The following is a 25,952-nucleotide window of genomic DNA, read 5'->3' on the forward strand; positions in this document are numbered from 1 at the left end:
TCCAGAGGTTAGGTGTCATTAGTCTCCAGACGCCTCATCGGAAATAGGCCTCATCTCGCCTGGAAGGGAGAACTTCCTGGATTTTCTCGAGTTGTGGCAGGTGTTCTTGAGTTACGACGGGGACCTCAGGGACCCGACCTGGTGGCCTCAGGAGAGGCCATTCCCCATGCGAGTTGCTAGGTGGCCTCTCGGGATTCCTCTCCCGTTGATTCAGGGGCCAAAAACCTTGTGTGGAGTCAGGGCCGGAACCGAGGATTCCTCTCAGGGGCTGACATGGAACTTTGGGTACTTCTGGAGTCTCCCCAGGGGAGTCAGGCCTCGTCTCGAGTGGGGGCATGCACGTGCGCTTTCCTTCCAGGCTGTAGCAGCAATGTCACGCTTCCCGTCGCGTGGATCAAAGGATCTGTGGTTTTCCCTCGAGGCTTTCCCACAGGGCTGTCCCACGTGCCACCGTGGTGTGAGTCGATCCTCGGCGTGAAAGATGAGCCAGTGCAGGGCAAAGAGCTTCCTCTGGAATGGACTGAGACATCTGGGGGACTCTTGGAATGGTGGTACGACCATGGAGTTACTCTCGCCTTTTCTGTTGAGAGTGCCTCCTCTTGAGATGCGACGGTAACGCTGGGAATTCTTTCCCGTTGAAAGCAGGGAAAGGATCCCTCATCGCGAGCTCCGAGGGGGTAACGGGGCTCCTCTGTAGTGGGCGGGACCATCGTGGTTCCTCTCGAGTAGAGACGGGTATGGCGGTGAACTTCTTGAGTTGCAGCAAGGGTGTGAAAGACCCTTTCGAAGTTCCAGAGGTTAGGTGTCATTATTCTCCAGACGCCTCATCGGAAATAGGCCTCATCTCGCCTGGAAGGGAGAACTTCCTGGATTTTCTCGAGTTGCGGCAGGTGTTCTCGAGTTACGACGGGGACCTCAGGGACCCGCCCTGGTGGCCTCAGGAGAGGCCAGTCCCTATGCAAGGTGCTAGGGGGCCTCTCGGGATTCCTCTCCCTTCGATACCGGGGCCAAAAACATTGTGTGGAGTCAGGGCCGGAACCGAGGATTCCTCTCAGGGGCTGACATGGATCTTTGGGTACTTCTGGAGTCTCCCCAGGGGAGTCAGGCCTCGTCTCGAGTGGGGGCACGCACGTACGCTTTCCTTCCAGGCTGTAGCAGCAATGTCTCAATTCCCGTCGCGTGGATCAAAGCATCTGTGGTTTTCCCTCGAGGCTTTCCCTCGAGGCTTTCCCACAGGGCTGTCCCACGTTCCACCATGGTGTGAGTCGATCCTCGGCATGAAAGATGAGCCAGTGCAGGGCAAAGAGGTTCCTCTGGAATGGACTGAGACATCTGGGGGACTCTTGGAATGGTGGTATGACCATGGAGTTCCTCTCGCCTTTCCTGTTGAGAGTGCCTCCTCTTGAGATGCGACGGGAACGCCGGGAATTCTTTCCCGTTGAAAGCAGGGAAAGGGTCCCTCATCTCGAGCTACGAGGGGGAAACGGGGCTCCTCTGGATGTGGGCGGGACCATCGTGCTTCCTCTCGTGTGGAGACGGGTATGGCGGTGAACTTCTTGAGTTGCAGTAAGGGTGTGAAAGACCCTTTCGAAGTTCCAGAGGTTAGGTGTCATTAGTCTCCAGACGCCTCATCGGAAATAGGCCTCATCTCGCCTGGGAGGGAGAACTTCCTGGATTTTCTTGAGTTTCGGCAGGTGTTCTCGAGTTACGACGGGGACCTCAGGGACCCGCCCTGGTGGCCTCAGGAGAGGCCAGTCCCCATGCGAGGTGCTAAGGGGCCACTCGGGATTCCTCTCCCGTCGATACCGGGGCCAAAAACCTTGTGTGGAGTCAGGGCCGGAAGCGAGGATTCCTCTCAGGGGCTGACATGGATCTTTGGGTACTTCTGGCGTCTCCCCAGGGGAGTCAGGACTCGTCTCGATTGGGGGCATGCACGTGCACTTTCCTTCCAGGCTGTAGCAGCAATGTCACGCTTCCCGTCGCGTGGATCATAGGATCTGTGGTTTTCCCTCGAGGCTTTCCCACAGGGCTCTCCCACGTGCCACCGTGGTGTGAGTCGATCCTCGGCATGAAAGATGAGCCAGTGCAGGGCAAAGAGGTTCCTCTGGAATGGACTGAGACATCTGGGGGACTCTTGGAATGGTGGTACGACCATGGAGTTCCTCTTGCCTTTCCTGTTGAGAGTGCCTCCTCTTGAGATGCTACGGGAACGCCGGGAATTCTTTCCCTTTGAAAGAAGGGAAAGGATCCCTCATCTCGAGCTACGAGGGGGAAACGGGGCTCCTCTGGATGTGGGCCGGACCATCGTGCTTCCTCTCGAGTGGAGACGGGTTTGGCGGTGAACTTCTTGAGTTGCAGCAAGGGTGTGAAAGACCCTTTCGAAGTTCCAGAGGTTAGGTGTCATTAGTCTCCAGACGCCTCATCGGAAATAGGCCTCATCTCGCCTGGAAGGGAGAACTTCCTGGATTTTCTCGAGTTGCGGCAGGTCTTCTCGAGTTACGACGGGGACCTCAGGGACCCCCCCTGGTGGCCTCAGGAGAGGCCAGTCCCCATGCGAGTTGCTAGGGGCCCTCTCGGGATTCCTCTCCTGTCGATACCGGGGCCAAAAACCTTGTGTGGAGTCAGGGCCGGAACCGAGGATTCCTCTCAGGGGCTGACATGGATCTTTGGGTACTTCTGGAGTCTCCCCAGGGGAGTCAGGCCTCGTCTCGAGTGGGGGCATGCACGTGCGCTTTCCTTCCAGGCTGTAGCAGCAATGTCACGCTTCCCGTCGCGTGGATCAAAGGATCTGTGATTTTCCCTCGGGGCTTTCCCACAGGGCTGTCCCACGTGCCACCGTGGTGTGAGTCGATCCTCGGCGTGAAAGATGAGCCAGTGCAGGGCAAAGAGGTTCCTCTGGAATGGACTGAGACATCTGGGGGACTCTTGGAATGGTGGTACGACCATGGAGTTCCTCTCGCCTTTCCTGTTGAGAGTGCCTCCTCTTGAGATGCGACGGGAACGCCGGGAATTCTTTCCCGTTGAAAGCAAGGAAAGGGTCCCTCATCTCGAGCTACGAGGGGGAAACGGGGCTCCTCTGGATGTGGGCGGGACCATCGTGCTTCCTCTCGAGTGGAGACGGTATGACGGTGAACTTCTTGAGTTGCAGCAAGGGTGTGAAAGACCCTTTCGAAGTTCCAGAGGTTAGGTGTCATTAGTCTCCAGACGCCTCATCGGAAATAGGCCTCATCTCGCCTGGAAGGAGAACTTCCTGGATTTTCTCGAGTTGCGGCAGGTGTTCTCGAGTTACGACGGGGACCTCAGGGACCCCCCCTGGTGGCCTCAGGAGAGGCCAGTCCCCATGCGAGTTGCTAGGGGCCCTCTCGGGATTCCTCTCCTGTCGATACCGGGGCCAAAAACCTTGTGCGGAGTCAGGGCCGTAACCGAGGATTCCTCTCAGGGGCTGACATGGATCTTTGGGTACTTCTGGAGTCTCCCCAGGGGAGTCAGGCCTCGTCTCGAGTGGGGGCATGCACGTGCGCTTTCCTTCCAGGCTGTAGCAGCAATGTCACGCTTCCCGTGGCGTGGATCAAAGGATCTGTGGTTTTCCCTCGAGGCTTTCCCTCGAGGCTTTCCCACAGGGCTGTCCCACGTGCCACCGTGGTGTGAGTCGATCCTCGACGTGAAAGATGAGCCAGTGCAGGGCAAAGAGGTTCCTCTGGAATGGACTGAGACATCTGGGGGACTCTTGGAATGGTGGTACGACCATGGAGTTCCTCTCGCCTTTCCTGTTGAGAGTGCCTCCTCTTCAGATGCGACGGGAACGCCGGGAATTCTTTCCCGTTGAAAGCAGAGAAAGGATCCCTCATCTCGAGCTACGAGGGGAAACGGGGCTCCTCTGGAAGTGGGCCGGACCATCGTGCTTCCTCTCGAGTGGAGACGGGTGTGGCGATGAACTTCTTGAGTTGCAGCAAGGGTGTGAAAGACCCTTTCGAAGTTCCAGAGGTTAGGTGTCATTAGTCTCCAGACGCCTCATCGGAAATAGGCCTCATCTCGCCTGGAAGGAGAACTTCCTGGATTTTCTCGAGTTGCGGCAGGTGTTCTCGAGTTACGACGGGGACCTCAGGGACCCGCCCTGGTGGCCTCAGGAGAGGCCAGTCCCCATGCGAGTTGCTAGGTGGCCTCTCGGGATTCCTCTCCCGTCGATACCGGGGCCAAAAACCTTGTGTGGAGTCAGGGCCGGAACCGAGGATTCCTCTCAGGGGCTGACATGGATCTTTGGGTACTTCTGGAGTCTCCCCAGGGGAGTCAGGCCTCGTCTCGACTGGGGCCATGCACGTGCGCTTTCCTTCCAGGCTGTAGCAGAAATGTCACGCTTCCCGTCGCGTGGATCAAAGGATCTGTGGTTTTCCCTCGAGGCTTTCCCTCGAGGCTTTCCCACAGGGCTGTCCCACGTGTCACCGTGGTGTGAGTCGATCCTCGGCGTGAAAGATGAGCCAGTGCAGGGCAAAGAGGTTCCTCTGGAATGGACTGAGACATCTGGGGGACTCTTGGAATGGTGGTACGACCATGGAGTTCCTCTCGCCTTTCCTGTTGAGAGTGCCTCCTCTTGAGATGCGACGGGAACGCCGGGAATTCTTTCCCGTTGAAAGCAGGGAAAGGATCCCTCATCTCGAGCTACGAGGGGGAAACGGGTCTCCTCTGGATGCGGGCGGGACAATCATGCTTCCTCTCGAGTGGAGACGGGTATGGCGGTGAACTTCTTGAGTTGCAGCAAGGGTGTGAAAGACCCTTTCGAAGTTCCAGAGGTTAGGTGTCATTAGTCTCCAGACGCCTCATCGGAAATAGGCCTCATCTCGCCTGGAAGGGAGAACTTCCTGGATTTTCTCGAGTTGCGGCAGGTGTTCTCGAGTTACGGCGGGGACCTCAGGGACCCGCCCTGGTGGCCTCAGGGAGGCCAGTCCCCATTCGAGTTGCTTGGGGGCCTCTCGGGATTCCTCTCCCGTCGATACTGGGGCCAAAAACCTTGTGTGGAGTCAGGGCCGGAACCGAGGATTCCTCTCAGGGGCTGATATGGATCTTTGGGTACTTTTGGAGTCTCGCCAGGGGAGACAGGCCTCGTGTCGAGTGGGGGCATGCACGTGCGCTTTCCTTCCAGGCTGTAGCAGCAATGTCACGCTTCCCGTCGCGTGGATCAAAGGATCTGTGGTTTTCCCTCGAGGCTTTCCCTCGAGGCTTTCCCACAGGGCTGTCCCACGTGCCACCGTGGTGTGAGTCGATCCTCGGCGTGAAAGATGAGCCAGTGCAGGGCAAAGAGGTTCCTCTGGAATGGACTGAGACATCTGGGGGACTCTTGGAATGGTGGTACGACCATGGAGTTCCTCTCGCCTTTCCTGTTGAGAGTGCCACCTCTTGAGATGCGACGGGAACGCCGGGAATTCTTTCCCGTTGAAAGCAGGGAAAGGATCCCTCATCTCGAGCTCCGAGGGGGAAACGGGGCTCCTCTGGATGTGGGCGGGACTATCGTGCTTCCTCTCGAGTGGAGACGGGTATGGCGGTGAACTTCTTGAGTTGCAGCAAGGGTGTGAAAGACCCTTTCGAAGTTCCAGAGGTTAGGTGTCATTAGTCTCCAGACGCCTCATCGGAAATAGGCCTCATCTCGCCTGGAAGGGAGAACTTCCTGGATTTTCTCGAGTTGCGGCAGGTGTTCTCGAGTTACGACGGGGACCTCAGGGACACGCCCTGGTGGCCTCAGGAGAGGCCAGTCCCCATGCGAGTTGCTAGGGGGCCTCTCGGGATTCCTCTCCCGTCGATACCGGGGCCAAAAACCTTATGTGGAGTCAGGGCCGGAACCGAGGATTCCTCTCAGGGGCTGACATGGATCTTTGGGTACTTTTGGAGTCTCCCCAGGGGAGTCAGCCTCGTCTCGAGTTGGGGCATGCACGTGCGCTTTCCTTCCAGGCTGTAGCAGCAATGTCACGCTTCCCGTCGCGTGGATCAAAGGATCTGTGGTTTTCCCTCGAGGCTTTCCCTCGAGGCTTTCCCACAGGGCTGTCCCACGTGCCACCGTGGTGTGAGTCGATCCTCGACGTGAAAGATGAGCCAGTGCAGGGCAAAGAGGTTCCTCTGGAATGGACTGAGACATCTGGGGGACTCTTGGAATGGTGGTACGACCATGGAGATCCTCTCGCCTTTCCTGTTGAGAGTGCCTCCTCTTGAGATGCGACGGGAACGCCGGGAATTCTTTCCCGTTGAAAGCAGGGAAAGGGTCCCTCATCTCGAGCTATGAGGGGGAAACGGGGCTCCTCTGGATGTGGGCGGGACCATCGTGCTTCCTCTCGAGTGGAGACGGGTATGGCGGTGAACTTCTTGAGTTGCAGTAAGGGTGTGAAAGACCCTTTCGAAGTTCCAGAGGTTAGGTGTCATTAGTCTCCAGACGCCTCATCGGAAATAGGCCTCATCTCGCCTGGAAGGGAGAACATCCTGGATTTTCTTGAGTTTCGGCAGGTGTTTTCGAGTTACGACGGGGACCTCAGGGACCCGCCCTGGTGGCCTCAGGAGAGGCCAGTCCCCATGCGAGGTGCTAAGGGGCCACTCGGGATTCCTCTCCCGTCGATACCGGGGCCAAAAACCTTGTGTGAAGTCAGGGCCGGAAGCGAGGATTCCTCTCAGGGGCTGACATGGATCTTTGGGTACTTCTGGCGTCTCCCCAGGGGAGTCAGGCCTCGTCTCGATTGGGGGCATGCACGTGCACTTTCCTTCCAGGCTGTAGCAGCAATGTCACGCTTCCCGTCGCGTGGATCATAGGATCTGTGGTTTTCCCTCGAGGCTTTCCCACAGGGCTCTCCCACGTGCCACCGTGGTGTGAGTCGATCCTCGGCATGAAAGATGAGCCAGTGCAGGGCAAAGAGGTTCCTCTGGAATGGACTGAGACATCTGGGGGACTCTTGGAATGGTGGTACGACCATGGAGTTCCTCTCGCCTTTCCTGTTGAGAGTGCCTCCTCTTGAGATGCGACGGGAACGCCGGGAATTCTTTCCCTTTGAAAAAAGGGAAAGGATCCCTCATCTCGAGCTACGAGGGGGAAACGGGGCTCCTCTGGATGTGGGCGGGACCATCGTGCTTCCTCTCGAGTGGAGACGGGTTTGGCGGTGAACTTCTTGAGTTGCAGCAAGGGTTTGAAAGACCCTTTCGAAGTTCCAGAGGTTAGGTGTCATTAGTCTCCAGACGCCTCATCGGAAATAGGCCTCATCTCGCCTGGAAGGGAGAACTTCCTGGATTTTCTCGAGTTGCGGCAGGTGTTCTCGAGTTACGACGGGGACCTCAGGGACCCCCCCTGGTGGCCTCAGGAGAGGCCAGTCCCCATGCGAGTTGCTAGGGGGCCTCTCGGGATTCCTCTCCTGTCGATACCGGGGCTAAAAGCCTTGTGTGGAGTCAGGGCCGGAACCGAGGATTCCTCTCAGGGGCTGACATGGATCTTTGGGTACTTCTGGAGTCTCCCCAGGGGAGTCAGGCCTCGTCTCGAGTGGGGGCATGCACGTGCGCTTTCCTTCCAGGCTGTAGCAGCAATGTCACGCTTCCCGTCGCGTGGATCAAAGGATCTGTGATTTTCCCTCGGGGCTTTCCCACAGGGCTGTCCCACGTGCCACCGTGGTGTGAGTCGATCCTCGGCGTGAAAGATGAGCCAGTGCAGGGCAAAGAGGTTCCTCTGGAATGGACTGAGACATCTGGGGGACTCTTGGAATGGTGGTACGACCATGGAGTTCCTCTCGCCTTTCCTGTTGAGAGTGCCTCCTCTTGAGATGCGACGGGAACGCCGGGAATTCTTTCCCGTTGAAAGCAGGGAAAGGATCCCTCATCTCGAGCTCCGAGGGGGAAACGGGGCTCCTCTGGATGTGGGCGGGACTATCGTGCTTCCTCTCGAGTGGAGACGGGTATGGCGGTGAACTTCTTGAGTTGCAGCAAGGGTGTGAAAGACCCTTTCGAAGTTCCAGAGGTTACGTGTCATTAGTCTCCAGACGCCTCATCGGAAATAGGCCTCATCTCGCCTGGAAGGGAGAACTTCCTGGATTTTCTCGAGTTGCGGCAGGTGTTTTCCAGTTACGACGGGGACCTCAGGGACACGCCCTGGTGGCCTCAGGAGAGGCCAGTCCCCATGCGAGGTGCTAGGGGGCCTCTCGGGATTCCTCTCCCGTCGATACCGGGGCCAAAAACCTTATGTGGAGTCAGGGCCGGAACCGAGGATTCCTCTCAGGAGCTGACATGGATCTTTGGGTACTTTTGGAGTCTCCCCAGGGGAGTCAGCCTCGTCTCGAGTTGGGGCATGCACGTGCGCTTTCCTTCCAGGCTGTAGCAGCAATGTCACGCTTCCCGTCGCGTGGATCAAAGGATCTGTGGTTTTCCCTCGAGGCTTTCCCTCGAGGCTTTCCCACAGGGCTGTCCCACGTGCCACCGTGGTGTGAGTCGATCCTCGACGTGAAAGATGAGCCAGTGCAGGGCAAAGAGGTTCCTCTGGAATGGACTGAGACATCTGGGGGACTCTTGGAATGGTGGTACGACCATGGAGATCCTCTCGCCTTTCCTGTTGAGAGTGCCTCCTCTTGAGATGCGACGGGAACGCCGGGAATTCTTTCCCGTTGAAAGCAGGGAAAGGATCCCTCATCTCGAGCTACGAGGGGAAACGGGGCTCCTCTGGAAGTGGGCCGGACCATCGTACTTCCTCTCGAGTGGAGACGGGTATGGCGGTGAACTTCTTGAGTTGCAGCAAGGGTGTGAAAGACCCTTTCGAAGTTCCAGAGGTTACGTGTCATTAGTCTCCAGACGCCTCATCGGAAATAGGCCTCATCTCGCCTGGAAGGGAGAACTTCCTGGATTTTCTCGAGTTGCGGCAGGAGTTCTCGAGTTACGAGGGGGACCTCAGGGACCCGCCCTGGTTGCCTCAGGAGAGGCCAGTCCCCATGCGAGTTGCTAGGGGGCCTCTCGGGATTCCTCTCCCGTCGATACCGGGGCCAAAAACCTTGTGTGGAGTCAGGGCCGGAACCGAGGATTCCTCTCAGGGGATGACATGGATCTTTGGGTACTTCTGGAGTCTCCCCAGGGGAGTCAGGCCTCGTCTCGAGTCGGGGCATGCACGTGCGCTTTCCTTCCAGGCTGTAGCAGCAATGTCACGCTTCCCGTCGCGTGGATCAAAGGATCTGTGGTTTTCCCTCGAGGCTTTCCCTCGAGGCTTTCCCACAGGGCTGTCCCACGTGCCACCGTGGTGTGAGTCGATCCTCGGCGTGAAAGATGAGCCAGTGCAGGGCAAAGAGGTTCCTCTGGAATGGACTGAGACATCTGGGGGACTCTTGGAATGGTGGTACGACCATGGAGTTCCTCTCGCCTTTCCTGTTGAGAGTGCCTCCTCTTGAGATGCGACGGGAACGCCGGGAATTCTTTCCCGTTGAAAGCAGGGAAAGGATCCCTCATCTCGAGCTCCGAGGGGGAAACGGGGCTCCTCTGGATGTGGGCGGGACCATCGTGCTTCCTCTCGAGTGGAGACGGGTATGGCGGTGAACTTCTTGAGTTGCAGCAAGGGTGTGAAAGACCCTTTCGAAGTTCCAGAGGTTAGGTGTCATTAGTCTCCAGACGCCTCATCGGAAATAGGCCTCATCTCGCATGGAAGGGAGAACTTCCTGGATTTTCTCGAGTTGCGGCAGGTGTTCTCGAGTAACGACGGGGACCTCAGGGACCCGCCCTGGTGGCCTCAGGAGAGGCCAGTCCCCATGCGAGGTGCTAGGGGGCCTCTTGGGATTCCTCTCCCGTCGATACCGGGGCCAAAAACCTTGTGTGCAGTCAGGGCCGGAACCGAGGTTTCCTCTCAGGGGCTGACGTGGATCTTTCGGTACTTCTGGAGTCTCCCCAGGGGAGTCAGGCCTCGTCTCGAGTGGGGGCATGCACGTGCGCTTTCCTTCCAGGCTGTAGCAGCAATGTCACGCTTCCCGTCACGTGGATCAAAGGATCTGTGGTTTGCCCTCGAGGCTTTCCCTCGAGGCTTTCCCACAGGGCTGTCCCACGTGCCACCGTGGTGTGAATCGATCCTCGGCGTGAAAGATGAGCCAGTGCAGGGCAAAGAGGTTCCTCTGGAATGGACTGAGACATCTGGGGGACTCTTGGAATGGTGGTACGACCATGGAGTTCCTCTCGCCTTTCCTGTTGAGAGTGCCTCCTCTTGAGAGGCGACGGGAACGCCGGGAATTCTTTCCCGTTGAAAGCAGGGAAAGGATCCCTCATCTCTAGCTACGAGGGGGAAACGGGGCTCCTCTGGATGTGGGCGGGACCATCGTGCTTCCTCTCGAGTGGAGACGGGTATGGCGGTGAACTTCTTGAGTTGCAGCAAGGGTGTGAAAGACCCTTTCGAAGTTCCAGAGGTTAGGTGTCATTAGTCTCCAGACGCCTCATCGGAAATAGGCCTCATCTCGCCTGGAAGGGAGAAATTCCTGGATTTTCTCGAGTTGCGGCAGGTGTTCTCGAGTTACGACGGGGACCTCAGGGACCCGCCCTGGTGGCCTCAGGAGAGGCCAGTCCCCATGCGAGGTTCTAGGGGGCCTCTCGGGATTCCTCTCCCGTCGATACCGGGGCCAAAAACCTTGTGTGGAGTCAGGTCCGGAACCGAGGATTCCTCTCAGGGGCTGACATGGATCTTTGGGTACTTCTGGAGTCTCCCCAGGGGAGTCAGGCCTCGTCTCGAGTGGGGGCATGCACGTGCGCTTTCCTTCCAGGCTGTAGCAGCAATGTCACGCTTCCCGTCGCGTGGATCAAAGGATCTGTGGTTTTCCCTCGAGGCTTTCCCTCGAGGCTTTCCCACAGGGCTGTCCCACGTGCCACCATGGTGTGAGTCGATCCTCGGTGTGAAAGATGAGCCAGTGCAGGGCAAAGAGGTTCCTCTGGAATGGACTGAGACATCTGGGGGACTCTTGGAATGGTGGTACGACCATGGAGTTCCTCTCGCCTTTCCTGTTGAGAGTGCCTCCTCTTGAGATGCGACGGGAACGCCGGGAATTCTTTCCCGTTGAAAGCAGGGAAAGGATCCCTCATCTCGAGCTCCGAGGGGGAAACGGGGCTCCTCTGGATGTGGGCGGGACCATCGTGCTTCCTCTCGAGTGGAGACGGGTATGGCGGTGAACTTCTTGAGTTGCAGCAAGGGTGTGAAAGACCCTTTCGAAGTTCCAGAGGTTAGGTGTCATTAGTCTCCAGACGCCTCATCGGAAATAGGCCTCATCTCGCATGAAAGGGAGAACTTCCTGGATTTTCTCGAGTTGAGGCAGGTGTTCTCGAGTAACGACGGGGACCTCAGGGACCCGCCCTGGTGGCCTCAGGAGAGGCCAGTCCCCATGCGAGGTGCTAGGGGGCCTCTTGGGATTCCTCTCCCGTCGATACCGGGGCCAAAAACCTTGTGTGCAGTCAGGGCCGGAACCGAGGTTTCCTCTCAGGGGCTGACGTGGATCTTTGGGTACTTCTGGAGTCTCCCCAGGGGAGTCATGCCTCGTCTCGAGTGGGGGCATGCACGTGCGCTTTCCTTCCAGGCTGTAGCAGCAATGTCACGCTTCCCGTCACGTGGATCAAAGGATCTGTGGTTTGTCCTCGAGGCTTTCCCTCGAGGCTTTCCCACAGGGCTGTCCCACGTGCCACCGTGGTGTGAATCGATCCTCGGCGTGAAAGATGAGCCAGTGCAGGGCAAAGAGGTTCCTCTGGAATGGACTGAGACATCTGGGGGACTCTTGGAATGGTGGTACGACCATAGAGTTCCTCTCGCCTTTCCTGTTGAGAGTGCCTCCTCTTGAGAGGCGACGGGAACGCCGGGAATTCTTTCCCGTTGAAAGCAGGGAAAGGATCCCTCATCTCGAGCTACGAGGGGGAAACGGGGCTCCTCTGGATGTGGGCGGGACCATCGTGCTTCCTCTCGAGTGGAGACGGGTATGGCGGTGAACTTCTTGAGTTTCAGCAAGGGTGTGAAAGACCCTTTCGAAGTTCCAGAGGTTAGGTGTCATTAGTCTCCAGACGCCTCATCGGAAATAGGCCTCATCTCGCCTGGAAGGGAGAACTTCCTGGATTTTCTCGAGTTGCGGCAGGTGTTCTCGAGTTACGACGGGGACCTCAGGGACCCGCCCTGGTGGCCTCAGGAGAGGCCAGTCCCCATGCGAGGTTCTAGGGGGCCTCTCGGGATTCCTCTCCCGTCGATACCGGGGCCAAAAACCTTGTGTGGAGTCAGGGCCGGAACCGAGGATTCCTCTCAGGGGCTGACATGGATCTTTGGGTACTTCTGGAGTCTCCCCAGTGGAGCCAGGCCTCGTCTCGAGTGGGGGCATGCACGTGCGCTTTCCTTCCAGGCTGTAGCAGCAATGTCACGCTTCCCGTCGCGTGGATCAAAGGATCTGTGGTTTTCCCTCGAGGCTTTCCCTCGAGGCTTTCCCACAGGGCTGTCCCACGTGCCACCGTGGTGTGAGTCGATCCTCGGCGTGAAAGATGAGCCAGTGCAGGGCAAAGAGGTTCCTCTGGAATGGACTGAGACATCTGGGGGACTCTTGGAATGGTGGTACGACCATGGAGTTCCTCTCGCCTTTCCTGTTGAGAGTGCCTCCTCTTGAGATGCGACGGGAACGCCGGGAATTCTTTCCCGTTGAAAGCAGGGAAAGGATCCCTCATCTCGAGCTCCGAGGGGGAAACGGGGCTCCTCTGGATGTGGGCGGGACCATCGTGCTTTCTCTCGAGTGGAGACGGGTATGGCGGTGAACTTCTTGAGTTGCAGCAAGGGTGTGAAAGACCCTTTCGAAGTTGCAGAGGTTAGGTGTCATTAGTCTCCAGACACCTCATCGGAAATAGGCGTCATCTCGCATGGAAGGGAGAACTTCCTGGATTTTCTGGAGTTGCGGCAGGTGTTCTCGAGTTACGACGGGGACCTCAGGGACCCGCCCTGGTGGCCTCAGGAGAGGCCAGTCCCCATGCGAGGTTCTAGGGGGCCTCTCGGGATTCCTCTCCCGTCGATACCGGGGCCAAAAACCTTGTGTGCAGTCAGGGCCGGAACCGAGGTTTCCTCTCAGGGGCTGACGTGGATCTTTGGGTACTTCTGGAGTCTCCCCAGGGGAGTCATGCCTAGTCTCGAGTGGGGGCATGCACGTGCGCTTTCCTTCCAGGCTGTAGCAGCAATGTCACGCTTCCCGTCACGTGGATCAAAGGATCTGTGGTTTGTCCTCGAGGCTTTCCCTCGAGGCTTTCCCACAGGGCTGTCCCACGTGCCACCGTGGTGTGAATCGATCCTCGGCGTGAAAGATGAGCCAGTGCAGGGCAAAGAGGTTCCTCTGGAATGGACTGAGACATCTGGGGGACTCTTGGAATGGTGGTACGACCATAGAGTTCCTCTCGCCTTTCCTGTTGAGAGTGCCTCCTCTTGAGAGGCGACGGGAACGCCGGGAATTCTTTCCCGTTGAAAGCAGGGAAAGGATCCCTCATCTCGAGCTACGAGGGGGAAACGGGGCTCCTCTGGATGTGGGCGGGACCATCGTGCTTCCTCTCGAGTGGAGACGGGTATGGCGGTGAACTTCTTGAGTTGCAGCAAGGGTGTGAAAGACCCTTTCGAAGTTCCAGAGGTTAGGTGTCATTAGTCTCCAGACGCCTCATCGGAAATAGGCCTCATCTCGCCTGGAAGGGAGAACTTCCTGGATTTTCTCGAGTTGCGGCAGGTGTTCTCGAGTTACGACGGGGACCTCAGGGACCCGCCCTGGTGGCCTCAGGAGAGGCCAGTCCCCATGCGAGGTTCTAGGGGGCCTCTCGGGATTCCTCTCCCGTCGATACCGGGGCCAAAAACCTTGTGTGGAGTCAGGGCCGGAACCGAGGATTCCTCTCAGGGGCTGACATGGATCTTTGGGTACTTCTGGAGTCTCCCCAGTGGAGTCAGGCCTCGTCTCGAGTGGGGGCATGCACGTGCGCTTTCCTTCCAGGCTGTAGCAGCAATGTCACGCTTCCCGTCGCGTGGATCAAAGGATCTGTGGTTTTCCCTCGAGGCTTTCCCTCGAGGCTTTCCCACAGGGCTGTCCCACGTGCCACCGTGGTGTGAGTCGATCCTCGGCGTGAAAGATGAGCCAGTGCAGGGCAAAGAGGTTCCTCTGGAATGGACTGAGACATCTGGGGGACTCTTGGAATGGTGGTACGACCATGGAGTTCCTCTCGCCTTTCCTGTTGAGAGTGCCTCCTCTTGAGATGCGACGGGAACGCCGGGAATTCTTTCCCGTTGAAAGCAGGGAAAGGATCCCTCATCTCGAGCTCCGAGGGGGAAACGGGGCTCCTCTGGATGTGGGCGGGACCATCGTGCTTTCTCTCGAGTGGAGACGGGTATGGCGGTGAACTTCTTGAGTTGCAGCAAGGGTGTGAAAGACCCTTTCGAAGTTGCAGAGGTTAGGTGTCATTAGTCTCCAGACACCTCATCGGAAATAGGCGTCATCTCGCATGGAAGGGAGAACTTCCTGGATTTTCTGGAGTTGCGGCAGGTGTTCTCGAGTTACGACGGGGACCTCAGGGACCCGCCCTGGTGGCCTCAGGAGAGGCCAGTCCCCATGCGAGGTGCTAGGGGGCCTCTCGGGATTCCTCTCCCGTCGATACCGGGGCCAAAAACCTTGTGTGGAGTCAGGGCCGGAACCGAGGATTCCTCTCAGGGGCTGACATGGATCTTTGGGTACTTCTGGAGTCTCCCCAGGGGAGTCAGTCCTCGTCTCGAGTGGGGGCATGCACGTGCGCTTTCCTTCCAGGCTGTAGCAGCAATGTCACGCTTCCCATCACGTGGATCAAAGGATCTGTGGTTTTCCCTCGAAGCTTTCCCTCGAGGCTTTCCCACAGGGCTGTCCCACGTGCCACCGTGGTGTGAGTCGATCCTCGGCGTGAAAGATGAGCCAGTGCAGGGCAAAGAGGTTCCTCTGGAATGGACTGAGACATCTGGGGGACTCTTGGAATGGTGGTACGACCATGGAGTTCCTCTCGCCTTTCCTGTTGAGAGTGCCTCCTCTTGAGATGCGACGGGAACGCCGGGAATTCTTTCCCGTTGAAAGCAGGGAAAGGATCCCTCATCTCGAGCTCCGAGGGGAAACGGGGCTCCTCTGGATATGGGCGGGACCATCGTGCTTCCTCTCGAGTGGAGACGGGTATGGCGGTGAACTTCTTGAGTTGCAGCAAGGGTGTGAAAGACCCTTTTGAAGTTCCAGAGGTTAGGTGTCATTAGTCTCCAGACACCTCATCGGAAATAGGCCTCATCTCGCCTGGAAGGGAGAACTTCCTGGATTTTCTCGAGTTTCGGCAGGTGTTCTCGAGTTACGACGGGGACCTCAGGGACCCGCCCTGGTGGCCTCAGGAGAGGCCAGTCCCCATGCGAGGTGCTAGGGGGCCTCTCGGGATTCCTCTCCCGTCGATACCGGGGCCAAATACCTTGTGTGCAGTCAGGGCCGGAACCGAGGATTCCTCTCAGGGGCTGACGAGGATCTTTGGGTACTTCTGGAGTCTCCCCAGGGGAGTCAGGCCTCGTCTCGAGTGGGGGCATGCACGTGCGCTTTCCTTCCAGGCTGTAGCAGCAATGTCACGCTTCCCGTGGCGTGGATCAAAGGATCGGTGGTTTTCCCTCGAGGCTTTCCCACAGGGCTGTCCCACGTGCCACCGTGGTGTGAGTCGATCCTCGGCGTGAAAGATGAGCCAGTGCAGGGCAAAGAGGTTCCTCTGGAATGGACTGAGACATCTGGGGGACTCTTGGAATGGTGGTACGACCATGGAGTTCCTCTCGCCTTTCCTGTTGAGAGTGCCTCCTCTTGAGATGCGACGGGAACGCCGGGAATTCTTTCCCGTTGAAAGCAGGGAAAGGATCCCTCATCTCGAGCTCCGAGGGGGAAACGGGGCTCCTCTGGATGTGGGCGGGACCATCGTGCTTCCTCTCGAGTGGAGACGGGTATGGCGGTGAACTTCTTGAGTTGCAGCAAGGGTGTGAAAGACCCTTTCGAAGTTCCAGAGGTTAGGTGTCATTAGTCTCCAGACGCCTCATCGGAAATAGGCCTCATCTCGCCTGGAAGGGAGAACTTCCTGGATTTTCTCGAGTTGCGGCAGGTGTTCTCGAGTTACGACGGGGACCTCAGGGACCCGCCCTGCTGGCCTCAGGAGAGGCCAGTCCCCATGTGAGTTGCTAGGGTGCCTCTCGGTATTCCTCTCCCGTCGATACCGGGGCCAAAAACCTTGTGTGGAGTCAGAGCCGGAACCGAGGATTCCTCTCAGGGGCTGACATGGATCTTTGGGTACTTCTGGAGTCTCCCCAGGGGAGTCAGGCCTCGTCTCGAGTGGGGGCATGCACGTGTGCTTTCCTTCCAGGCTGTAGCAGCAATGTCACGCTTCCCGTCGCGTGGATCAAAGGATCTGTGGTTTTCCCTCAGGGCTTTCCCTCGAGGCTTTCCCACAGGGCTGTCCCACGTGCCACCGTGGTGTGAGTCGATCCTCGGCGTGAAAGATGAGCCAGTGCAGGGCAAAGAGTTTCCTCTGGAATGGACTGAGACATCTGGGGGACTCTTGGAATGGTGGTACGACCATGGAGTTCCTCTCGCCTTTCCTGTTGAGAGTGACTCCTCTTGAGATGCGACGGGAACGCCGGGAATTCTTTCCCGTTGAAAGCAGGGAAAGGATCCCTCATCTCGAGCTCCGAGGGGGAAACGGGGCTGCTCTGGATGTGGGCGGTACCATCGTGCTTCCTCTCGAGTGGAGACGGGTATGGCGGTGAACTTCTTGAGTTGCAGCAAGGGTGTGAAAGACCCTTTCGAAGTTCCAGAGGTTAGGTGTCATTAGTCTCCAGACGCCTCATCGGAAACAGGCCTCATCTCGCCTGGAAGGGAGAACTTCCTGGATTTTCTCGAGTTGTGGCAGGTGTTCTCGAGTTACGACGGGGACCTCAGGGACCCGCCCTGGTGGCCTCAGGAGAGGCCAGTCCCCATGCGAGTTGCTAGGGGGCCTCTCAGGATTCCTCTCCCGTCGATACCGGGGCCCAAAACGTTGTGTGGAGTCAGGGCCGGAACCGAGGATTCCTCTCAGGGGTGACATGGATCTTTGGGTACTTCTGGAGTCTCCCCAGGGGAGTCAGGCCTTGTCTCGAGTGGGGGCATGCACGTGCGCTTTCCTTCCAGGCTGTAGCAGCATTCTCTCCCTTCCCGTCGCGTGGATCAAAGGATCTGTGGTTTTCCCTCGAGGCTTTCCCTCGAGGCTTTCCCACAGGGCTGTCCCACGTGCCACCCTGGTGTGAGTCGATCCTCGGCGTGAAAGATGAGCCAGTCCAGGGCAAAGAGGTTTCTCTGGAATGGACTGAGACATCTGGGGGACTCTTGGAATGGTGGTATGACCATGGAGTTCCTCTCGCCTTTCCTGTTGAGAGTGCCTCCTCTTGAGATGTGACGGGAACGCCGGGAATTCTTTCCCGTTGAAAGCAGGGAAAGGATCCCTCATCTCGAGCTACGAGGGGGAAACGGGGTTCCTCTGGATGTGGGCGGGAACATCGTGCTTCCTCTCGAGTGGAGACGGGTATGGCGGTGAACTTCTTGAGTTGCAGCAAGGGTGTGAAAGACCCTTTCGAAGTTCCAGAGGTTAGGTGTCATTAGTCTCCAGACGCCTCATCGGAAATAGGCCTCATCTCGCCTGGAAGGGAGAACTTCCTGGATTTTCTCGAGTTGCGGCAGGTGTTCTCGAGTTACGACGGGGACCTCAGGGACCCGCCCTGGTGGCCTCAAGAGAGGCCAGTCCCCATGCGAGGTGCTAGGGGGCCTCTCGGGATTCCTCTCCCGTCGATACCGGGGCCAAAAACCTTGTGTGGAGTCAGGGCCGGAACCGAGGATTCCTCTCAGGGGATGACATGGATCTTTGGGTACTTCTGGAGTCTCCCCAGGGGAGTCAGGCCACGTCTCGAGTGGGGGCTTGCACGTACGCTTTCCTTCCAGGCTGTAGCAGCAATGTCTCGCTTCCCGTCGCGTGGATCAAAGGATCTGTGGTTTTCCCTCGAGGCTTTCCCTCGAGACTTTCCCACAGGGCTGTCCCACGTGCCACCGTGGTGTGAATCGATCCTCGGCGTGAAAGATGAGCCAGTGCAGGGCAAAGAGGTTCCTCTGGAATGGACTGAGATATCTGGGGGACTCTTGGAATGGTGGTACGACCATGGAGTTCCTCTCGCCTTTCCTGTTGAGAGTGCCTCCTCTTGAGATGCGACGGGAACGCCGGGAATACTTTCCCGTTGAAAGCAGGGAAAGGGTCCCTCATCTCGAGCTCCGAGGGCGAAACGGGGCTCCTCTGGATGTGGGTGGGACCATCGTGCTTCCTCTCGAGTGGAGACGGGTATGGCGGTGAACTTCTTGAGTTGCAGCAAGGGTGTGAAAGACCCTTTCGAAGTTCCAGAGGTTAGGTGTCATTAGTCTCCAGACGCCTCATCGGAAATAGGCCTCATCTCGCCTGGAAGGGAGAACTTCCTGGATTTTCTCGAGTTGCGGCAGGTGTTCTCGAGTTACGACGGGGACCTCAGGGACCCGCCCTGGTGGCCTCAGTAGAGGCCAGTCCCCAGGCGAGTTGTTAGGGGGCCTCTCGAGATACCTCTCCCGTCTATACCGGGGCCAAAAACCTTGTGTGGAGTCAGGGCCGGAACCGAGGATTCCTCTCAGGGGCTGACATGGATCTTTGGGTACTTCTGGAGTCTCCCCAGGGGAGACAGGCCTCGTCTCGAGTGGGGGCATGCACGTGCGCTTTCCTTCCAGGCTGTAGCAGCAATGTCACGCTTCCCGTCGCGTGGATCAAAGGATCTGTGGTTTTCCCTCGAGGCTTTCCCTCGAGGCTTTCCCACAGGGCTGTCCCACGTGCCACCGTGGTTTGAGTCAATCCTCGGCGTGAAAGACGAGCCAGTGCAGGGCAAAGAGGTTCCTCTGGAATGGACTGAGATATCTGGGGGACTCTTGGAATGGTGGTACGACCATGGAGATCCTCTCGCCTTTCCTGTTGAGAGTGCCTCCTCTTGAGATGCGACGGGAACGCCGGGAATTCTTTCCCGTTGAAAGCAGGGAAAGGATCCCTCATCTCGAGCTCCGAGGGGGAAACGGGGCTCCTCTTGATGTGGGCGGGACCATCGTGCTTCCTCTCGAGTGGAGACGGGTATGGCGGTGAACTTCTTGAGTTGCAGCAAGGGTGTGAAAGACCCTTTCGAAGTTCCAGAGGTTAGGTGTCATTAGTCTCCAGACGCATCATCGGAAATAGGCCTCATCTCGCCTGGAAGGGAGAACTTCCTGGATTTTCTCGAGTTGCGGCAGGTGTTCTCGAGTTACGACGGGGACCTCAGGGACCCGCCCTGGTGGCCTCAGTAGAGGCCAGTCCCCAGGCGAGTTGTTAGGGGGCCTCTCGGGATACCTCTCCCGTCTATACCGGGGCCAAAAACCTTGTGTGGAGTCAGGGCCGGAACCGAGGATTCCTCTCAGGGGCTGACATGGATCTTTGGGTACTTCTGGAGTCTCCCCAGGGGAGTCAGGCCTCGTCTCGAGTGAGAGCATGCACGTGCGCTTTCCTTCTAGGCTGTAGCAGCAATGTCACGCTTCCCGTCGCGTGGATCAAAGGATCTGTGGTTTTCCCTCGTGGCTTTCCCTCGAGGCTTTCCCACAGGGCTGTCCCACGTGCCACCGTGGTGTGAGTCGATCCTCGGCGTGAAAGATGAGCCAGTGCAGGGCAAAGAGGTTCCTCTGGAATGGACTGAGACATCTGGGGGACTCTTGGAATGGTGGTACGACCATGGAGTTCCTCTCGCCTTTCCTGTTGAGAGTGCCTCCTCTTGAGATGCGACGGGAACGCCGGGAATTCTTTCCTGTTGAAAGCAGGGAAAGGATCCCTCATCTCGAGCTACGAGGGGGAAACGGGGCTCCTCTGGATGTGGGCGGGACCATCGTTCTTCCTCTCGAGTGGAGAAGGGTATGGCGGTGAACTTCTTGAGTTGCAGCAAGGGTGTGAAAGACCCTTTCGAAGTTCCAGAGGTTAGGTGTCATTAGTCTCCAGACGCCTCATCGGAAATAGGCCTCATCTCGCCTGGAAGGGAGAACTTCCTGGATTTTCTCGGGTTGCGGCAGGTGTTCTCGAGTTACGACGGGGACCTCAGGGACCCGCCCTGGTGGCCTCAGGAGAGGCCAGTCCCCATGCGAGTTGCTAGGGGGCCTCTCGGGATTCCTCTCCCGTCGATACCGGGGCCAAAAACCTTGTGTGTAGTCAGGGCTGGAACCGAGGATTCCTCTCAGGGGCTGACATGGTTCTTTGGGTACTTCTGGAGTCTCCCCAGGGGAGTCAGGCCTCGTCTCGAGTGGGGGCATGCACGTGCGCTTTCCTTCCAGGCTGTAACAGCAATGTCACGCTTCCCGTCGCGTGGATCAAAGGATCTGTGGTTTTCCCCCGAGGCTTTCCCTCGAGGCTTTCGCACAGGGCTGTCCCACGTGCCACCGTGGTGTGAGTTGATCCTCGGCTTGAAAGATGAGCCAGTGCAGGGCAATGAGATTCCTCTGGAATGGACTGAGACATCTCGGGGACTCTTGGAATGGTGGTACGACCATGGAGTTCCTCTCGCCTTTCCTGTTGAGAGTGCCTCCTCTTGAGATGCGACGGGAACGCCGGGAATTCTTTCCCGTTGAAAGCAGGGAAAAGATCCCTCATCTCGAGCTCCGAGGGGGAAACGGGGCTCCTCTGGATGTGGGCGGGACCATCGTGCTTCCTCTCGAGTGGAGACGGGTATGGCGGTGAACTTCTTGAGTTGCAGCAAGGGTGTGAAAGACCCTTTCGAAGTTCCAGAGGTTAGGTGTCATTAGTCTCCAGACGGCTCATCGGAAATAGGCCTCATCTCCCCTGGAAGGGAGAACTTCCTGGATTTTCTCGAGTTGCGGCAGGTGTTCTCGAGTTACGACGGGGACCTCAGGGACCCGACCTGGTGGCCTCAGGAGAGGGCAGTCCCCATGCGAGTTGCTAGGGGGCCTCTCGAGATTCCTCTCCCGTCGATACAGGGGCCAAAAACCTTGTGTGGAGTCAGGGCCGGAACCGAGGTTTCCTCTCAGGGGCTGACATGGATCTTTGGGTACTTCTGGAGTCTCCCCAGGGGAGTCAGGCCTCGTCTCGAGTGGGGGCATGCACGTGCGCTCTCCTTCCAGGCTGTAGCAGCAATGTCACGCTTCCCGTGGCGTGGATCAAAGGATCTGTGGTTTTCCCTCGAGGCTTTCCCTCGAGGCTTTCCCACAGGGCTGTCCCACGTGCCACCGTGGTGTGAGTCGATCCTCGGCGTGAAAGATGAGCCAGTGCATGGCAAAGAGGTTCCTCTGGAATGGACTGAGACATCTGGGGGACTCTTGGAATGGTGGTACGACCATGGAGTTCCTCTCGCCTTTCCTGTTGAGAGTGCCTCCTCTTGAGATGCGACGGGAACGCCGGGAATTCTTTCCCGGTGAAAGCAGGGAAAGGATCCCTCATTTCGAGCTACGAAGGGGTAACGGGGCTCCTCTGGATGTGGGCGGGACCATCGTGCTTCCTCTCGAGTGGAGAAGGGTATGGCGGTGAACTTCTTGAGTTGCAGCAAGGGTGTGAAAGACCCTTTCGAAGTTCCAGAGGTTAGGTGTCATTAGTCTCCAGACGCCTCAACGGAAATAGGCCTCATCTCGCCTGGAAGGGAGAACTTCCTGGATTTTCTCGAGTTGAGGCAGGTGTTCTCGAGTTACGACGGGGACCTCAGGGACCAGCCCTGGTGGCCTCAGGAGAGGCCAGTCCCCATGCGAGTTGCTAGGGGGCCTCTCGGGATTCCTCTCCCGTCGATACCGGGGCCAAAACCTTGTGTGGAGTCAGGGCCGGAACCGAGGATTCCTCTCAGGGGCTGACATGGATCTTTGGATACTTCTGGAGTCTCCCCAGGGGAGTCAGGCCTCGTCTCGAGTGGGAGCATACACGTGCGCTTTCCTTCCAGGCTGTAGCAGCAATGTCACGCGTCCCGTGGCGTGGATCAAAGGATCTGTGGTTTTCCCAAGAGGCTTTCCCTCGAGGCTTTCCCACAGGGCTGTCCCACGTGCCACCGTGGTGTGAGTCGATCCTCGGCATGAAAGATGAGCCAGTGCAGGGAAAAGAGGTTCCTCTGGAATGGACTGAGATATCTGCGGGACTCTTGGAATGGTGGTACGACCATGGAGTTCCTCTCGCCTTTCCTGTTGAGAGTGCCTCCTCTTGAGATGCGACGGGAACGCCGGGAATTCTTTCCCGTTGAAAGCAGGGAAAGGATCCCTCATCTCGAGCTCCGAGGGGGAAACGGGGCTCCTCTGAATTTGGACGGGACCATCGTGCTTCCTCTCGAGTGGAGACGGGTATGGCGGAGAACTTCTTGAGTTGCAGCAAGGGTGTGAAAGACCCTTTCGAAGTTCCAAAGGTTAGATGTCATTAGTCTCCAGACGCCTCATCGGAAATAGGCCTCATCTCGCCTGGAAGGGAGAACTTCCTGGATTTTCTCGAGTTGCGGCAGGTGTTCTCGAGTTACGACGGGGACCTCAGGGACCCGCCCTGGTGGCCTCAGGAGAGGCCTGTCCCCATGCGAGTTGCTAGGGGGCCTCTCGGGATTCCTCTCCCGTCGATACCGGGGCCAAAAACCTTGTGTGGAGTCAGGGCCGGAACCGAGGATTCCTCTCAGGGGCTGACATGGATCTTTGGGTACTTCTGGAGTCTCCCCAGGGGAGTCAGGCCTCGTCTCGAGTGGGGGCATGCACGTGCGCTCTCCTTCCAGGCTGTAGCAGCAATGTCACGTTTCCCGTCCCGTGGATCAAATGATCTGTGGTTTTCCCTCGAGGCTTTCCCTCGAGGCTTTCCCACAGGGCTGTCCCACGTGCCACCGTGGTGTGAGTCGATCCTCGGCGTGAAAGATGAGCCAGTGCAGGGCAAAGAGGTTCCTCTGGAATGGACTGAGACATCTGGGGGACTCTTGGAATGGTGGTACGACCATGGAGTTCCTCTCGCCTTTCCTGTTGAGAGTGCCTCCTCTTGAGATGCGACGGGAACGCCGGGAATTCTTTCCCGTTGAAAGCAGGGAAAGGATCCCTCATCTCGAGCTACGAGGGGGAAACAGGGCTCCTCTGGATGTGGGCGGGACCATCGTGCTTCCTCTCGAGTGGAGACGGGTATGGCGGTGAACTTCTTGAGTTGCAGCAAGGGTGTGAAAGACCCTTTCGAAGTTCCAGAGGTTAGGTGTCATTAGTCTCCAGACGCCTCATCGGAAATAGGCCTCATCTCGCCTGGAAGGGAGAACTTCCTGGATTTTCTCGAGTTGCGGCAGGTGTTCTCGAGTTACGACGGGGACCTCAGGGACCCGCCCTGGTGGCCTCAGGAGAGGCCAGTCCCCATGCGAGGTGCTAGGGGGCCTCTCGGGATTCCTCTCTCGTCGATACCGGGGCCAAAAACCTTGTGTGGAGTCAGGGCCGGAACCGAGGATTCCTCTCAGGGGCTGACATGGATCTTTGGGTACTTCTGGAGTCTCCCCAGGGGAGTCAGGCCTCGTCTCGAGTGGGGGCATTCACGTGCGCTTTCCTTCCAGGCTGTAGCAGCAATGTCACGCTTCCCGTCGCGTGGATCAAAGGATCTGTTGTTTTCCTTCGAGGCTTTCCCTCGAGGCTTTCCCACAGGGCTGTCCCACGTGCCACCGTGGTGTGAGTCGATCCTCGGCATGAAAGATGAGCCAGTGCAGGGCAAAGAGGTTCCTCTGGAATGGACTGAGACATCTGGGGGACTTGTGGAATGGTGGTACGACCATGGAGTTCCTCTCGCCTTTCCTGTTGAGAGTGCCTCCTCTTGAGATGCGACGGGAACGCCGGGAATTCTTTCCCGTTGAAAGCAGGGAAAGGGTCCCTCATCTCGAGCTACGAGGGGGAAACGGGGCTCCTCTGGATGTGGGCGGGACCATCGTGCTTCCTCTCGAGTGGAGACGGGTATGGCGGTGAACTTCTTGAGTTGCAGCAAGGGTGTGAAAGACCCTTTCGAAGTTCCAGAGGTTAGGTGTCATTAGTCTCCAGACGCCTCGTCGGAAATAGGCCTCATGTCGCCTGGAAGGGAGAACTTCCTGGATTTTCTCGAGTTGCGGCAGGTGTTCTCGAGTTACGACGGGGACCTCAGGGACCCGCCCTGGTGGCCTCAGGAGAGGCCAGTCCCCATGCGAGGTGCTAGGGGGCCTCTCGGGATTCCTCTCCCGTCGATACCGGGGCCAAAAACCTTGTGTGGAGTCAGGGCCGGAACCGAGGATACCTCTCAGGGGCTGACATGGATCTTTGGGTACTTCTGGAGTCTCCCCAGGGGAGTCAGGCCTCGTCTCGAGTGGGGGCATGCACGTGCGCTTTCCTTCCAGGCTGTAGCAGCAATGTCACGTTTCCCGTCCCGTGGATCAAATGATCTGTGGTTTTCCCTCGAGACTTTCCCTCGAGGCTTTCCCACAGGGCTGTCCTACGTGCCACCGTGGTGTGAGTCGATCCTCGGCGTGAAAGATGAGCCAGTGCAGGGCAAAGAGGTTCCTCTGTTTTGGACTGAGACATCTGGGGGACTCTTGGAATGGTGGTACGACCATGGAGTTCCTCTCGCCTTTCCTGTTGAGAGTGCCTCCTCTTGAGATGCGACGGGAACGCCGGGAATTCTTTCCCGTTGAAAGCAGGGAAAGGGTCCCTCATCTCGAGCTACGAGGGGGAAACGGGGCTCCTCTGGATGTGGGCGGGACCATCGTGCTTCCTCTCGAGTGGAGACGGGTATGGCGGTGAACTTCTTGAGTTGCAGCAAGGGTGTGAAAGACCCTTTCGAAGTTCCAGAGGTTAGGTGTCATTAGTCTCCAGACGCCTCATCGGAAATAGGCCTCATCTCGCCTGGAAGGGAGAACTTCCTGGATTTTCTCGAGTTGCGGCAGGTGTTCTCGAGTTACGACGGGGACCTCAGGGACCCGCCCTGGTGGCCTCAGGAGAGGCCAGTCCCCATGCGAGGTGCTAGGGGGCCTCTCGGGATTCCTCTCCCGTCGATACCGGGGCCAAAAACCTTGTGTGGATTCTGGGCCGGAACCGAGGATTCCTCTCAGGGGCTTACATGGATCTTTGGCTACTTCTGGAGTCTCCCCAGGGGAGTCAGCCCTCGTCTCGAGTGGGAGCATGCACGTGCGCTTTCCTTCCTGGCTGTAGCAGCAATGTCACGCTTTCCGTCGCGTGGATTAAAGGATCTGTGGTTTTCCCTCGAGGCTTTCCCTCGAGGCTTTCCCACAGGGCTGTCCCACGTGCCACCGTGGTGTGAGTCGATCCTCGGCGTGAAAGATGAGCCAGTGCAGGGCAAAGAGGTTCCTCAGGAATGGACTGAGACATCTGGGGGACTCTTGGAATGGTGGTACGACCATGGAGTTCCTCTCGCCTTTCCTGTTGAGAGTGCCTCCTCTTGAGATGCGACGGGAACGCCGGGAATTCTTTCCCGTTGAAAGCAGGGAAAGGGTCCCTCATCTCGAGCTACGAGGGGGAAACGGGGCTCCTCTGGATGTGGGAGGGACCATCGTGCTTCCTCTCGAGTGGAGACGGGTATGGCGGTGAACTTCTTGAGTTGCAGCAAGGGTGTGAAAGACCCTTTCGAAGTTCCAGAGGTTAGGTGTCATTAGTCTCCAGACGCCTCATCGGAAATAAGCCTCATCTCTCCTGGAAGGAAGAACTTCCTGGATTTTCTCGAGTTGCGGCAGGTGTTCTCGAGTTACGACGGGGACCTCAGGGACCCGCCCTGGTGGGCTCAGGAGAGGCCAGTCCCCATGCGAGTTGCTAGGGCGCCTCTCGGGTTTCCTCTCCCGTTGATACCGGGGCCAAAAACCTTGTGTGCAGTCAGGGCCGGAACCGAGGATTCCTCTCAGGGGCTGACATGGATCTTTGGGTACTTTTGGAGACTCCCCAGGGGAGTCA

Source organism: Capricornis sumatraensis, chromosome 11 (genome assembly GCF_032405125.1).
Source record: "Capricornis sumatraensis isolate serow.1 chromosome 11, serow.2, whole genome shotgun sequence".
NCBI classification, from domain to species: domain Eukaryota; kingdom Metazoa; phylum Chordata; class Mammalia; order Artiodactyla; family Bovidae; genus Capricornis; species Capricornis sumatraensis.